The sequence below is a fragment of the Mus musculus genome, chromosome 11 (genome assembly GCF_000001635.26).
Source record: "Mus musculus strain C57BL/6J chromosome 11, GRCm38.p6 C57BL/6J".
In the NCBI taxonomy this organism is placed as follows: domain Eukaryota; kingdom Metazoa; phylum Chordata; class Mammalia; order Rodentia; family Muridae; genus Mus; species Mus musculus.
In genome coordinates, this window is record NC_000077.6 from 20,037,656 (window position 1) to 20,050,715 (window position 13,060).

The 13,060-nt window shown below is 48.2% G+C and overlaps 1 long non-coding RNA gene across 1 annotated transcript; it reads left to right on the forward strand.

The window, feature by feature from the left end:
- Nucleotides 1-2,020: 2,020 nt before the first annotated feature.
- Nucleotides 2,021-2,822, forward strand: Gm32080. The gene is made up of 2 exons (XR_381074.4): nucleotides 2,021-2,225; nucleotides 2,409-2,822. It is a non-coding gene; the product is annotated as a predicted gene, 32080 (long non-coding RNA).
- Nucleotides 2,823-13,060: the final 10,238 nt, after the last annotated feature.

Genomic DNA, 13,060 nt, shown 5'->3' on the forward strand with positions numbered 1-13,060 from the left:
GCTGCACAGAGAAACCTTGTTGGGGTGCAGAATGGGGTAGGGAGGCACTTGTCTACTTGTTGGCTTATACCCTCTCTCTGAGCCCGGGAGCAGCTCAAGACCTCCTGGAGCCATGGGACCTGCTAGAGAACATGCAAGCTACTGCTGAGCATGTGTGCACGCCCACCTGTCCAGGGAGGAACAGAGCACAATGGGGAAGATCCAGCTCTGCCAGGCTACTTAGTTGCACTGGGTTTCATCAGTGCCTCCTTTAGTGACCGTGCTGAGTCAGCAGGCATGACTGTGTCCTTTCTAGTTCCTGGATGATGTCATGATGTAATGGCACAGCTGGGTGAGGGACCCTGCTACCTATGTCCTTGCTTCTACTCAGACCTGTCCCTAGGGCGCTGGGTAGCACTACCTCCTTTACTGCCAAGTGTGGGAGTGTATTATAGTATGTTGCTCAACTACTTGATTGATTAATTAATTAATTAATTAACTATGTACATTAGTGTTCTGCCTCCATGCATGCCTGTGTACGGTTGTCAGATCCCTTGGAAATGGAGTTGCAGACAGTTGTGTGTTGCTGCGTATTGAACCCAGGTCCTCTGGAAGAGCAGCCATTTCTCTTAACTGCTGAGCCATCTCTCCAGCCCTCCTCAACGATTTTGTAATGCCATCTTGTTTTTGTTATCAAAAGGCAGCATTCAGCCTGGTGTGCTGCTGCATGCTGTAGTCCCTAGAGGCCGGAGAATCAGGAGTTCAAGGTTATTCGCAACTTTGAGGCCAGCCTGGACCACATAAGAAACTGTCTCAAAACAAAAAGACGATGTGGCTCCCAGATCTGTGTAGGGGCATTTCCCTGAAGATGCTCCATACAACACTGTTACTAGCAGCAACAGAAAGTCCTAAAGGCACCTAAGATGTGATGGGCTGAGGCACTTGTGATGGTTCACACTTAAAATCCCAGCACTCCAGAAATTGAGCACTCCGGCAATCCATTCGTAGCACCCACTGAGCAATTTTTGATTGAGCCCAAAACTCACTGCACACTTGACCCCCTGCCCAGATATCTGATGACATCATTAGGCACACTCCCTCAACAGTCAGGAGCAGCATTAATATTTCATCACCTGGCCACATCTCAGGGAAGGCAGGCACTCTTTACAGCCTCTTCCTGTATCCCGCTCAGCCTTCTATTAACAGTCCCCAAAGCCTCCTTAAAACCTGTGCTGCTCCACGTGATTTCCCAAAACTGCTCCGTGTGGGGGTGGCGGTGGGGGTGGATGGGGTGAGCTTCATTATCTCCGGGAGCTTCCATGGAGGATGCTAAGGAAGAGGCTCCTCCTACCCATGGGAAGAACAGACTCTGAAAGCATTATGAGTCTGGCAGGGATTCAGCCACTCCCGCTCTTCCCCGCTAAGCACTTCCTTCCACACAGCAAAGCTGCCAGCCAACCGACTCTGGACCCTCTGCAGGATGCCACACACCCAGAGGGCAAAGCTTTAGTGCAGCGGTCACTGTGGCATTCCTGGGGGTGGCCTAGGTTCTCCTGCAGGGCTGAGTGGAAGAGGATCTAGCCTGGTTCTTATTACCTAGTTTCAAGTTTATTTCTTCAAAAAAAAAAAATTTTTTTTAATATATGGTATACATAGAGCATTACGTGTGAGCCTGGTGCTCTAGGGCAGAAGGAGAGGGCAGCAGAGCCTACAGAACTGGCGTTGCACATGGTCGAGCCACCACGTGGGTGCTGGGAATTGAACCCAGGTCATAGGTAAGAGCAGCAAGGGTTCTGAACCACGGAACCATCTCTCTACCCCCTTCTTTTTATTCCCACAGCCACACACACTGGCTCCCTTGGTCTTCAGACACGTTCCTGCCTCAGAACCTTCACATTTACTGTTCCCTCATCTGAAGTACACTGCCCTCGGTGTCTGTGTGGCTTCCTCCCTCACTTTCTCCAGGTTACTTTTGATCAGTTTTTGTCGTGTGTGTGTGTGTGTGTGTGTGTGTGTGTGTGTGTGTGTGTATGTGTGTGTGTGTGTGTGTGTGTTGGCCTGGAACTCATGGAAATCCGCTTGCCTCTGCCCCCTGAGGCCTGAAATGAAGGTCCAGTGCTATCATGTCTGGCAACTACTGTCCCCTCCCTCCAAGTATTGTGAGGTCACCTGTAATCCCGGAACTGAGGAAGCAGAGGCAGAAGGATTGCTGCAAGTTTCCATTATGAGGCCAGCCAGAGATCCCAGTAAGAAAGAAAGAAAAACAAACCAGGGCTAAGAGCTTGCCTCGCATGTGTGGGGCCCTGGGCTGAATTCCATCCTCCCTCCCCCTCACGCCTTATACTGGGTCAACCATACTCACTCCCCTGAAATCTTTAGTTACATGTTTCAGCTATTCTCCGGATTTTTTCTTTCTCTTCTTTGTCCAGTGTCCCGGAAGAGCACCTGGCATATAACAGAACACCAGAGAGACTTGAGTCAGTGGACTTATTTGGGAAATCCAAATTTCAGGCCTCTTTGTCTCCTGGGTGTGATGGCCACACTTCTCAGAAACAGAAACAGAATGCTGGGGCTGGAGGGGACCTTGGGACCGTTGCCTTCTGCCGCCCAGAGCCCACGAGCCTCTCCACTCATGGAAGGATGCTGCCTTGGTGAGGGGCATGGGAACCCGAGGTCCTGTGGTGTCTTCTCCAGCAGCACAGAGGCGTGAGTCGTACGTGAAACATGCCCGCCTCCCCCTTTTAGAACATATCTGTGTGCGCATGCGCATGCACGGCAGTGCTCTTGAGCAGCATTTTCCACGCTGCTTTGTTGTTTGTTTGTCTTAAGATTTTCAAGATTTATATATTTATTTTATTTATATGAGTACACTATTGTTCTCTTTAGAATCCCATTCTTTCTTCATATCCCATCATAGAATCTTTCTTTATGAATCTTTCTTCATATCCCATTACAGATGGTTGTGAGCCACCTGTGGTTGCTGGGATTTGAACTCAGGACCTCTAGAAGAGCAGCCAGTTCTCTTAACTGATGAGCCATCTCTCCAGCCCTCAGTAGTTCTCTAGCCTTGGCCTCCGGAGAACTGAGCTTACAAACTGCTTTTGTCCTTGTGACCCAGGAGGAAGGAAGAAAGAAAGGAGGGAGGGAGGGAGAGAGGGAGGAAAAGAGGGAGAGAAGGGAGGAAGACAGGGAAGAAGGGAGGGAGAGGCCAGGTAGTGGTGGCACATGCCTTTAATCCCAGCACTTGGGAGGCAGAGACAGGCAGATTTCTGAGTTCGAGGCCAGCCTGGTCTACAGAGTGAGTTCCAGGACAGCCAGCGCTACACAAAGAAACCCTGTCTCGGAAAGAAAGAGAGAGAGAGAGAGAGAGAGAGAGAGAGAGAGAGAGAGAGAGAGAGAGAGAGAGAGAGAGAGAGAGAGAGAGAGGAGGGAGAGAAGGGAGGGAGAGAAGGGAGGGAAGGAGGAAGAGAGAGAGCTAGACAGTGTGTCAGCCCAGAAGCAGTAGTTCCAGCTGAGTAACTTGCTAGCTGTGCCACTTTACAAAAAAACAAAACAAAACAAAACACCCTCTCGGTTGGACATAAGGGCTCATGCCTGTTGTCCAGCACTTAGGAGACTGAGGTAATTGAATCAGCACCGTGGGGCACACAGTTGGACAAGAAGACAGGGAGCCATTCAAAGTCCAGTCTGCTTTCTGAGGGACTAGCAGGACCTCTCTGCCCCACAGGAGGCCAGACTGCAGGCATGGGGGTGGGGCTGAGCGAGGGCCAGTCCCCTTGCCTGCGGCCCTGGGACTGTTTTTATTGCTGAAGGTACTAACTAGACCCTGGGTGACTGACTGACCTTGGAGACCTATCTATTTATCCTTGTTGAAAGTCTAATTCTACAAGACTGAGAAGGAGCCTCAGGCTCTGAGGGTGCCAGAAGCTGCTATTTGGGACCCACCCATTTCTCCACCAAGCAGATGTGGTTGTTGAAAGCCAAGGCTTGGGGGCCCACAGCAGGAAAGAGATTGAGCTGGGGAGCTGGGGTCCTGAAGAGGGGGATGAGGGGCCTGGCTGACTGCACAGAGCCTGCCCTGCCCTGCAGGTGTGGAGGAAATTGGCTCTAAGGATGGTTGCACTACAGAGCAAAGGATGGGGCCCCAATCAGGCAGAAAGTGGGCAGACGCTGTGTCTGTGCAATATTGCTTTTGGAGCCTGGGTGGGCGGCTGCCCTGCTCTACCCTTGACTTAGCTGCTGCAGTAGTCCCTCCACTCTGCCTCATGGGGGGAATGAGAATTTAATCTGCACCTAGGTGCTCTCAAAATGCAGCAAGGATCCCAGACCTATGGCAGTCACCCCCAGGCAGTCCCCAGAGGACCCCTCTCCAGTCAGGTTCCCATTCTGACATAATGGAGGCCATCTGTGGATTTATTCATGGAAAAAAAAAGTGGGAGTATAGCTCATGTGGGGACGCCTGCAAGGCACATCACATCCCTCATGTTTGTTTTTTACCAGAAGGGGACATTCAGCAACTCACAGAGCCGATATGGTTGTGCCCTCAACCACACAGCAGGATCAATGATGGAACCCCCATGCTAAAGCTCGCCTCCACCTGTCTGCTTCTTCCGTTTTCATTTGCACTCTGGAATTTTCCATTCCATTTGTTGAATGCCACTTGTAAGGAGGCTGCCTGATACATCTTGAGCAGGAATGTGCTAAATGGCACTATATGCAAGCTGGCTTCTCCCACATTTTGGTCACATCAAATGCCATGCCTTCTTGTAATTATGAGACATTCTTCTCTGGATATTTGTGGCAGGGAAGGAAGCCTTCCCTGCAGCTGTGGTCCGTAGGTTAGGAAATCTGGTGCAGTGAGACTCAGGGCTGGTGCTGTGGAAGGGTGTCATACACAGACCCTGTGGAAGCCTCGGACCCTCTCACATACCTGAAAAACTTACATGAACACACCAACCAGGTGCTGAGCAAATATCACCAAATGCCGCTAGAATGCACACAGCAATTCCGAAACCCTGGATGGGGCTTCCCCAGGGAACCAAGGGGTAGAACTTGTTTCCAAGGACAGTTTCTTTCTTTCTTTTTTTTTTTTTTTTTAAAGATGTATTTATTATATGTAAGTACACTTAGCTGTCTTCAGACACTCCAGAAGAGGGCGTCAGATCTTGTTACAGATTCCGGACCTTCGGAAGAGCAGTCGGGTGCTCTTACCCACTGAGCCATCTCACCAGCCCCCCCAAGGACAGTTTCTATTCACATGTATGTTCTGTGGCTATGGCAGAAGTGGGAAGTCCAAAATATACCCCAACCGTGTCCTTTTATTTTGACACCCCAAACACTGAGGATGGAAACCCCGTCTCTCCAGGCAAGCATCACTGAGCTGTTTCCAGCATCTCATTTTGTCATTTCAGTGGCTTAAAGCCTTTTACAATAAATACTTGGTAAACTCCCTTTATCATCTCACAGGAAACGCATAGATTATATGACCTATATATAGACATCTAAAAATTCTTGTGTGTGTTGGGGGGATGGGTGGGAGTGGTGGTACATGCAGGTGGACCTCTGAGTTTGAGGCCAGCCTGCTCTACATACAGAGTAAGTTGCAGGGCAGCCAGGACTACACAGAGAAACACTGTGTTGAAAAACAAAACCAAAGTTTCATGATTCTTAAGCAGAGCTTCTCAGGCCTGGTATGGGTGTTTGGGGACTATGCTATGAATCACTGTGCTCATTAGCATCCCAGGCTCTCAAGATGCCAGCAACATCTGCCTCTAGGCGTGGCAACAAAGAATGTCTCCAGAGACTGCCAAATGTCCAAGGGGGGGGGGCAGTGAGACAAGACACCCCTACTTGGGAACCAGTCTTCTGACACAAAGGCTAAGAGAAGGTAGCAGATAATAAAGTAGCATGTGTTTCAAAATAAAAGCCCCCACGCACAGCTGCGCAGGCAGTGATAATGTGGCCACCTGCCCTGTGACGATGACTGATTCAGATAGAAGGGATGAAGATCAGGAGCTACTTGTGCAAGAACAGAAAAGTGGCAGAGCCAAAGGTATGCATGGGCATGCCAAGTAGCAACAAGACAGCATTTGAACAGAAGTTCCCCTAACCGTGGCAGACACGCTCCAGGACCCTGGTGAATGCCTTTAAGTATAGGAAGCAGCACCTAACAGGTACACAGTGGCTTCCTATACACACATAGCCATGATGCAGCAGAATTCAGGTCTTGGAGAGATGGCTCAGTGGTCAAGAGCACTTGCTCTTGCAGAGACCTTGGGTTCAGTTCCCAGCACCGACATAATGGCCTGCAACCATCTGTAACTCCAGTTCCAGGTATCCAACTCCCTCTTCTGACCTCAGCACTCACATGCATGCAGGCAAAACATTCATAGACATAAAATAATAAAATAAAAAAATAATTTATAAGGTAGGCACAGTAAGAGATCAACAGTAATAACTAATAATAAAATTAAATACTATACTAAAGAAGTTATTTAAAGCCTGTGGAATGTTTTACACTTGTTATTATTATTAATTTATTAGAATGACTTTATTTAGATACACTTGGCCCCAGCAGGCTACAGTGGCTTTGCTAGGCTGTGACCTATTTTAAGCGCACTGCAGTCCATGGCTGCCACACTGATCCACACACACCAGCTTCGCCTCACATCTGGCAGGGGCATAAGATGGTGGGGAAAGAATACAGTCTGGAATCTGGAACTGAGGTGAGACTTGGAATCATTGGGGTGGGGGTGGGGTGCCAGTGAAGACCGTTTCACCCTAGCCTTGTACTGGGTACAAAGGCCCTTGGACCACTTCTGAGGACAAGGCTGGAGCCATTAGATCTTGGCACTTTGGTCTGGCTCCTTCTCTCCAATCTGACCAACCCAGAAGGGGTCTCCCTGCCACTTTGACTTAGTCTCCTGGTCAATTAGAGTGGCTAAAGGCAAGGGGTAACTGCAGCTTTCTTAATTTTAAAGGGTCTAGATCTCTAACACACCTCCCTCGCAAGGGGGCCTCTGCCACAGAGATGCTGCTTCTGTCTTAGAAAATCCAACCACAACCAGCCTGTTGGTTCCAGGGCAGTGGGCAAGTGGGGTTAGGAGAAAGGAAGAGGCTGGCTGGGGTGCCTTCGTGTGCAGCCTCCAATCACAGGGTCCTGAGGCCCATGAATACTGTCAGTTCTCCATCAGCAGGGAATGACAGAGGCCTAGATGCTACGGGAAGCCTAGGTGCTGTAAACATTAGTGTAAGCAAAGTGACCGGGTGGGCAGGAGACAGCGAGCACTCTCTGTAGTCCCTTTACTGAACAAATGCGTCCATAAATTAAACTGCCAATGGTATGGAAACCAGGACATAGGAGAAGCCAACAGCAGGACCTGCAGCCCACAGTCCTTACAGTGTCTCTGGGCCCTTGGATGTGGCTGGGGCTTGTAAATTAACCCTGAAGCTATCCCCTGTCCTCAATGCCCAGTGCGCTCCTAATTCCTACCTGGTTTCCAGGTGGACATGAGTGTACCCTGTTCTCTCCTGAACCCAGTCTCTAACCATGGCTAGACTGCTTTTTCAGTCTCTCAAACCCAAACTGAAGCAAAACCAGACAGAACTTAACCCCAGCCCAGTTCTCAGGCTGATCCAGAGGCATGGACAGCACAGAATGGTGAGCAGGGGAGACAGTCTTTGGCGATGCCCTGTTCCATGGGGTTGTGGATGACAACAGTGATTCTCAGCTTTGGAGCCACCTTTCAGGGCTCCTGCCATGACAAACATTTGGATCTGCCCACACAGTTTGGAAAGCCATATTTGAGGATCTGGTCACCAGTGAAACCAGCTTTAACTATATCCATTGTCAATCATAAAAGGCTGGTTTGTCGATCACATTGCAGGACTCCATGGCAGAGGAATCTTTCCTTCTTAAGAGGGAACTGCCAGCCTAGGCTGCTCTCCACTTATTTTACACCACAGATGATCACAGGAAACTGAAGCCATGAGTACAGAAGGACTACCATATTAGAGACATAAGAAACCACTTTAAAAGAGAAAGCAGGGTCTGGTGAGATGGCCCAGCGGTTAAGAGCACTGGCTGCTCTTCCAGAGGTCCTGAGTTCAATTCTCAGCAATATGGCTCACAATCATCTATAGGGGGATATGATGCCCTCTTCAGGCAGGCGGATGTATATGCAGCAGAACACTTGTACATTAAATAAAATAAAGTTAAAAAGAGAGAGAGAGAGAGACAGAGAGAGACACACAGAGAGAGAACAGGCTGGAGAGGTGACTCAGTGGTTATGAGCACTAACTGTTCTTCCAGAGGTCCTGAGTTCAATTCCCAGGGCGGCTCACAACCATTTATACTGGAATCTGACCACATCATACCCATGACCAACCACATTGTCTGTCTTTTGGGGGCACAGAATTTAGTGACCTCCTCAGAGAGTAGTACTGACAGCTATTGAGTTCCCAGTGTGTCAGCCCCTGGGGGATAGGACTATTGTTTCCCTCAGACTTGACAGTTACCCAGTGAGGCAGAAACTATAGGCCCACATAGATATGAGCAAACTGGGCTGCATCTGGGGATGTCACCTAGAGCAGTTGGTGGCCTAGCATAGGGATGGCCTAGCATGGGGATGGCCTAGGGTTCCACCCTCAGCACTTGCCTATCATGCACAGGCTGTTAGGCAAGTGGTCTAACACTAAGATACTCTGCCCCTAGCATAAAATCTCAATCTCTCTCTCTCTCTCTCTCTCTCTCTCCCTCCATTTTCCCCGCCCTTTCCTCTCCCCACCCCCACTGTGTGTGTGTGTTTGCTCTTTCTAGAAAAAAAAAAAAACTTGAGATGGTCCCATATTATGAATTTATTGGAAGTTCAAGTTATATACTTAAAAGGAGATTTTCAAGCTGGGCATGGTGGCACACGCCTTTAATTTCAGCACTTGGAAGGCAGAGGCAGGTGGATTTCTGAGTTCGAGGCCAGCCTGGTCTACAGAGTGAGTTCCAGGACAACCAGGGCTACACAGAGAAACCCTGTCTCAAAAAAACCAAAAAAAAAAAAAAAAAAAAAAAAAGGAGATTTTCAAAGTGGAAATAAAAGAAGAATGAAGTTCTCAGTGGTGCTGAGTGGTGCTCATAGACAGCTAATACACGCCATGATCCCAGCGCTGGGGAGACTGAGAGGGGAGAAGCTGGAGTTCAGGGTTATCCTCAGCTACACAGTGAGGTGGAGGGCAGCCTGGGCTGGACAAGACCCAGTCATTCACAAAGACAGACAGCGGGGATGGGAACAAAGCCAGCCAGGGAGATGGTTCAGCGGGTAAGAGCACTGACTGCTCTTCCAGAGGTCCTGAGTTCAATTCCCAGCAACCACATGGTGGCTCACAACCATCTGTAGTGGGATCTTACGCCCTCTTCTGGTGTATCTGAGGACAGCTGCAGTGTACTCATATATATAAAATAAGCGGATTGTAAAAACTAAAAAACCAAACCAAACAAACAAAAACCAGCAATGCAACCAGTCTGAGTCCTACATTTACAGAAAACTCACCTCGGAAAAACCCTCTCCCTGACCACAGAATCTGAGCTGGGAAGGACTTGCGTGTGTTCACGTTAGAAAAGATGGGAACGGAAACAAAAAGGAATTCCTGGCGGTGAATTCTAAACTCCCCAGAAAAGCCAGTTCTTCCGAATATTCCATTCTCAGACTCCTAGGAACCCAGATGGACATTTAAATCATTCGGGCTGTGGCTTTCACATTTGGCTTGCAGAAGAATCACCAGGGAACTTTAGAAAATTCCGAATGTCACTGTCTGCATTCTGATTCAAGCGATCTGGGGTATCCTAGAAACTGCGGTGCTGTGCTCCTCCCCAACTCCCCCATGGACTCTGACACATAGATTACATTGAGAGCTACAGATTTGGTCAACGCATGTCATTTAACAGATTAAAAAAATGAAGGCTTAGAGCAGATGGGTTTTTCCCCAGAGACATAGTGACTTGGCATGCTCTGTCTCACACGGGGCGATGCCAAACCCCTATATCCATGGAAGTGGCAGCGCTAGAGTCCTGGCCCCACTTAGGTAGTCTCAGTTCTGACCCTGTGGCCTTATCTTGATATGGCCATTTTGCTGCTTCTCCACCCTGGCATTTCCAGAGGGCCCTGAATGACATTTTGGGGGGCCACTAAGTCATTACATGTCATGAGGTACATGCTTTAAGATGTGCTTGTCTTCAATGGCCCTCCATGGCACTGCCAGTGACAGTGAGAGATTAACAACTAACTGTGTCTTCAGTCAGCTGTAAAGCAACCTGACAAAGGAGGAGGAGAATGTGAAGCTCTTGCTTGGGGAATGCTATGCACTGTCCTCTCAGCAAGTAGAAGTCCAGCTTACCTCATTCACAGATGGGGACAAGTGCCCTGGGAAGTTGGTATCGTGCCTTAGGCCCTGCACGTAGGTAATGGTCATATGAGGAAAGTTCAAGCCAGTTCTTTTTTTTTTTTTAAACGTTTATTTATATCACGTATGTGAGTACGCTGTCGCTGTCTTCAGATACACCAGAAGAGGGCATCAGACCCCATTACAGATGGTTGTGAGCCACTATGTAGTTGCAGGGAATTGAACTCAGGACCTCTGGAAGAGGTCTTAACCACTGAGCCATCTCTCCAGCCTTCAAGCCAGTTCTTGTCCCTGTCCTCTGCAGCAATTCCATTAAGGTGTCACGCTCAGTCTCTTAAAGGATAAGCCAGTCACACAGATGTCTGGCTAGTAGCCAGGAAAAAGCAGCGGGGACACCTGAGGTCACCCTGAACATCACCGGATACCTGTCCAGATCTCTGGTGTGGTCTTCCGGTCAGGGATGCTAACCCAATTCTATGCACTGAGAAACCTGAGGCATCCCAATAGAGGACAGTGCCTTGTTCTCCAAGGAATAATGTCACTCTGTGGGAGTGCACATGTCACAGGTCACCATGCTTGAGGCACGTGATCCAGGCCCAGTGCAAAAAAGCTGTGGCACTTGTATGTACAGGTACATACACAAACATAAGATAATGATTTTGTTGTTTGGTTTTTGAGTCAGGGTTTCTCTGTGTAAAAGCCCTGGCCTCAAACCATCTGCCCTTGTCTCCTGGGTGCTGGGATTAAAGGCTTGCACTGCCATGCCCAGCTGTTTTTGGTTTTATGGACTGGGTCACACTATGTAGAGTTGACAGGACATGGCATCTTGATGAGACTCACAGGGAACCCTGTGCAGTCGAAGCTGCCTAATCCCCTTAGAGTCCGGCAGGGCACTTCTCCGCACGTAACGTCTGTGTAAAAGCAGACTTTAAGTGTCGCTGGCTGAGAGCACTGCTGAGGGAAGAAGACAGTGCTCCAGCTCTTCCAGGCTCTCTGAGAACGATGCCTTACATCTCTACCACTGCATCTGCCCTAGGAAGCGCAGTTCGAGAGCTTTAAGCTTCTAGACAAGCTATAGCTCCTGAAAACTACCACAGGGCAATATAAAGTACCTAGTAGGAAAAGAAAAACAAAAACAAACAAAAAACTGCCTTTTCTTCCTAAGACTATTTAGCTAACATACATAAAATTTCAAATGTGTTTACTTTGTAGGAAATGAAACTAACTGTACTGGCTAGTGTTGTGTCAACTTGACACAGCTGGAGTTATGACAGAGAAAGGAGCTTCAGGTGAGGAAATGCCTCCATGAGATCCAGCTGCAAGGCATTTTCTCAGTGATCAAAAGGGGAAGGGCCCATTATGGGTGGTGCCATTACTGGGCTGGTAGTCTTGAGCTCTATAAGAAAGCAGGCTACAAGAGAAACCCTGTCTCGAAACAAACAAACAAAAAAGAAAAGAAAAGAAAAGAAAGAAAGAAAGCTAAGCAAGCCAGGGGAAGCAAACCAGCAAGTAACATCCCTCCATGGCCTCTGCATCAGCTCCTGCTTCCTGACCTGCTTGAGTTCCAGTCCTGCATCCTTTGGTGAACAACAGCAATGTGGAAAGTGTAAGCTGAATAAACCCTTCCCTCCCCAACTTGCTTCTTGGTGTTTTGTGCAGGAATAGAAACCCTGACTAAGACAATTGGTACCAGGAGTGGGGTATTACTGTGACAGGCCTGACCATGCTTTTATTTGAAAGAATTTTAGATTTCGGGACTTTGGATTTGGAAAAACAGTGGAATGCTTTAAATGGGGCTTAATGGGTCATCCTAGTAGGAATATAGAAGACTTTGTTGCTGGGAGTAATTTTAACTGTGTTGACCTGGCCCAAGAGATTTCAAAGGAGAAGAATTTCAGAATGTGACATAAAGACTGTTTTTGTGGTATTTTGGTGAAGAATGTGGCTACTTTTTGCCCTTGTCTGAAAAGTCTGCCTGAGGCTAAGGTGAAGAGACTCAGTTTAATTGCATTGACAACAGAAGTTTCAAAAAAGCCCAGCAAAGACTTTGTTCTCTGGTTAAGTCTTATGAAGAGAAGTTTGAACAAGCATAGCAAGCTTAGAAAGGAAAAATATAAAATGTATGTTTCAAGTATTACAAGGGGTACCAGGAAGTGAAATGGAGCAAAATCCTGTGTTCTAGAAGATTACAGGAGTGGGACTTTGGGGCAAAATCTTACCCAGCTAAATTTAGATCCAGGTATGGTGGCCCACACCTCAGGAGACAGGCATGCTGATCTCTGTGTTCAAGATCAATCTATAGAGCAAGATCCAGGACAGCCGAGCTTAGGCAGTGAAGGATTTGGAAAACATAAAGCTAGTGATAATGTAATAGTCATGTTCTAGTTCCTGCAAGCAGCAGAATTCAGCAACTTCAGCCATGTCACTCTGGCTCTAGAGTTAAGAATGGAAGGAACTAGCCGGACTTGGTGGCACACGCCTTTCATCCCAGCACTTGGGAGGCAGAGGCAGGTGCATTTCTGTGTTTGAGGCCAGCCTGGTCTACAGAGTGAGTTCCAGGACAGCCAGGGCTACACAGAGAAACCCTGCCTCGAAAAACAAAACAAAACAAACAAAGAAAGAACGGAAGGAACTACTGGGACAATTAATGCTGGTTAGCTGGAGCTAAGAAATTAGCAATGAATTAAGA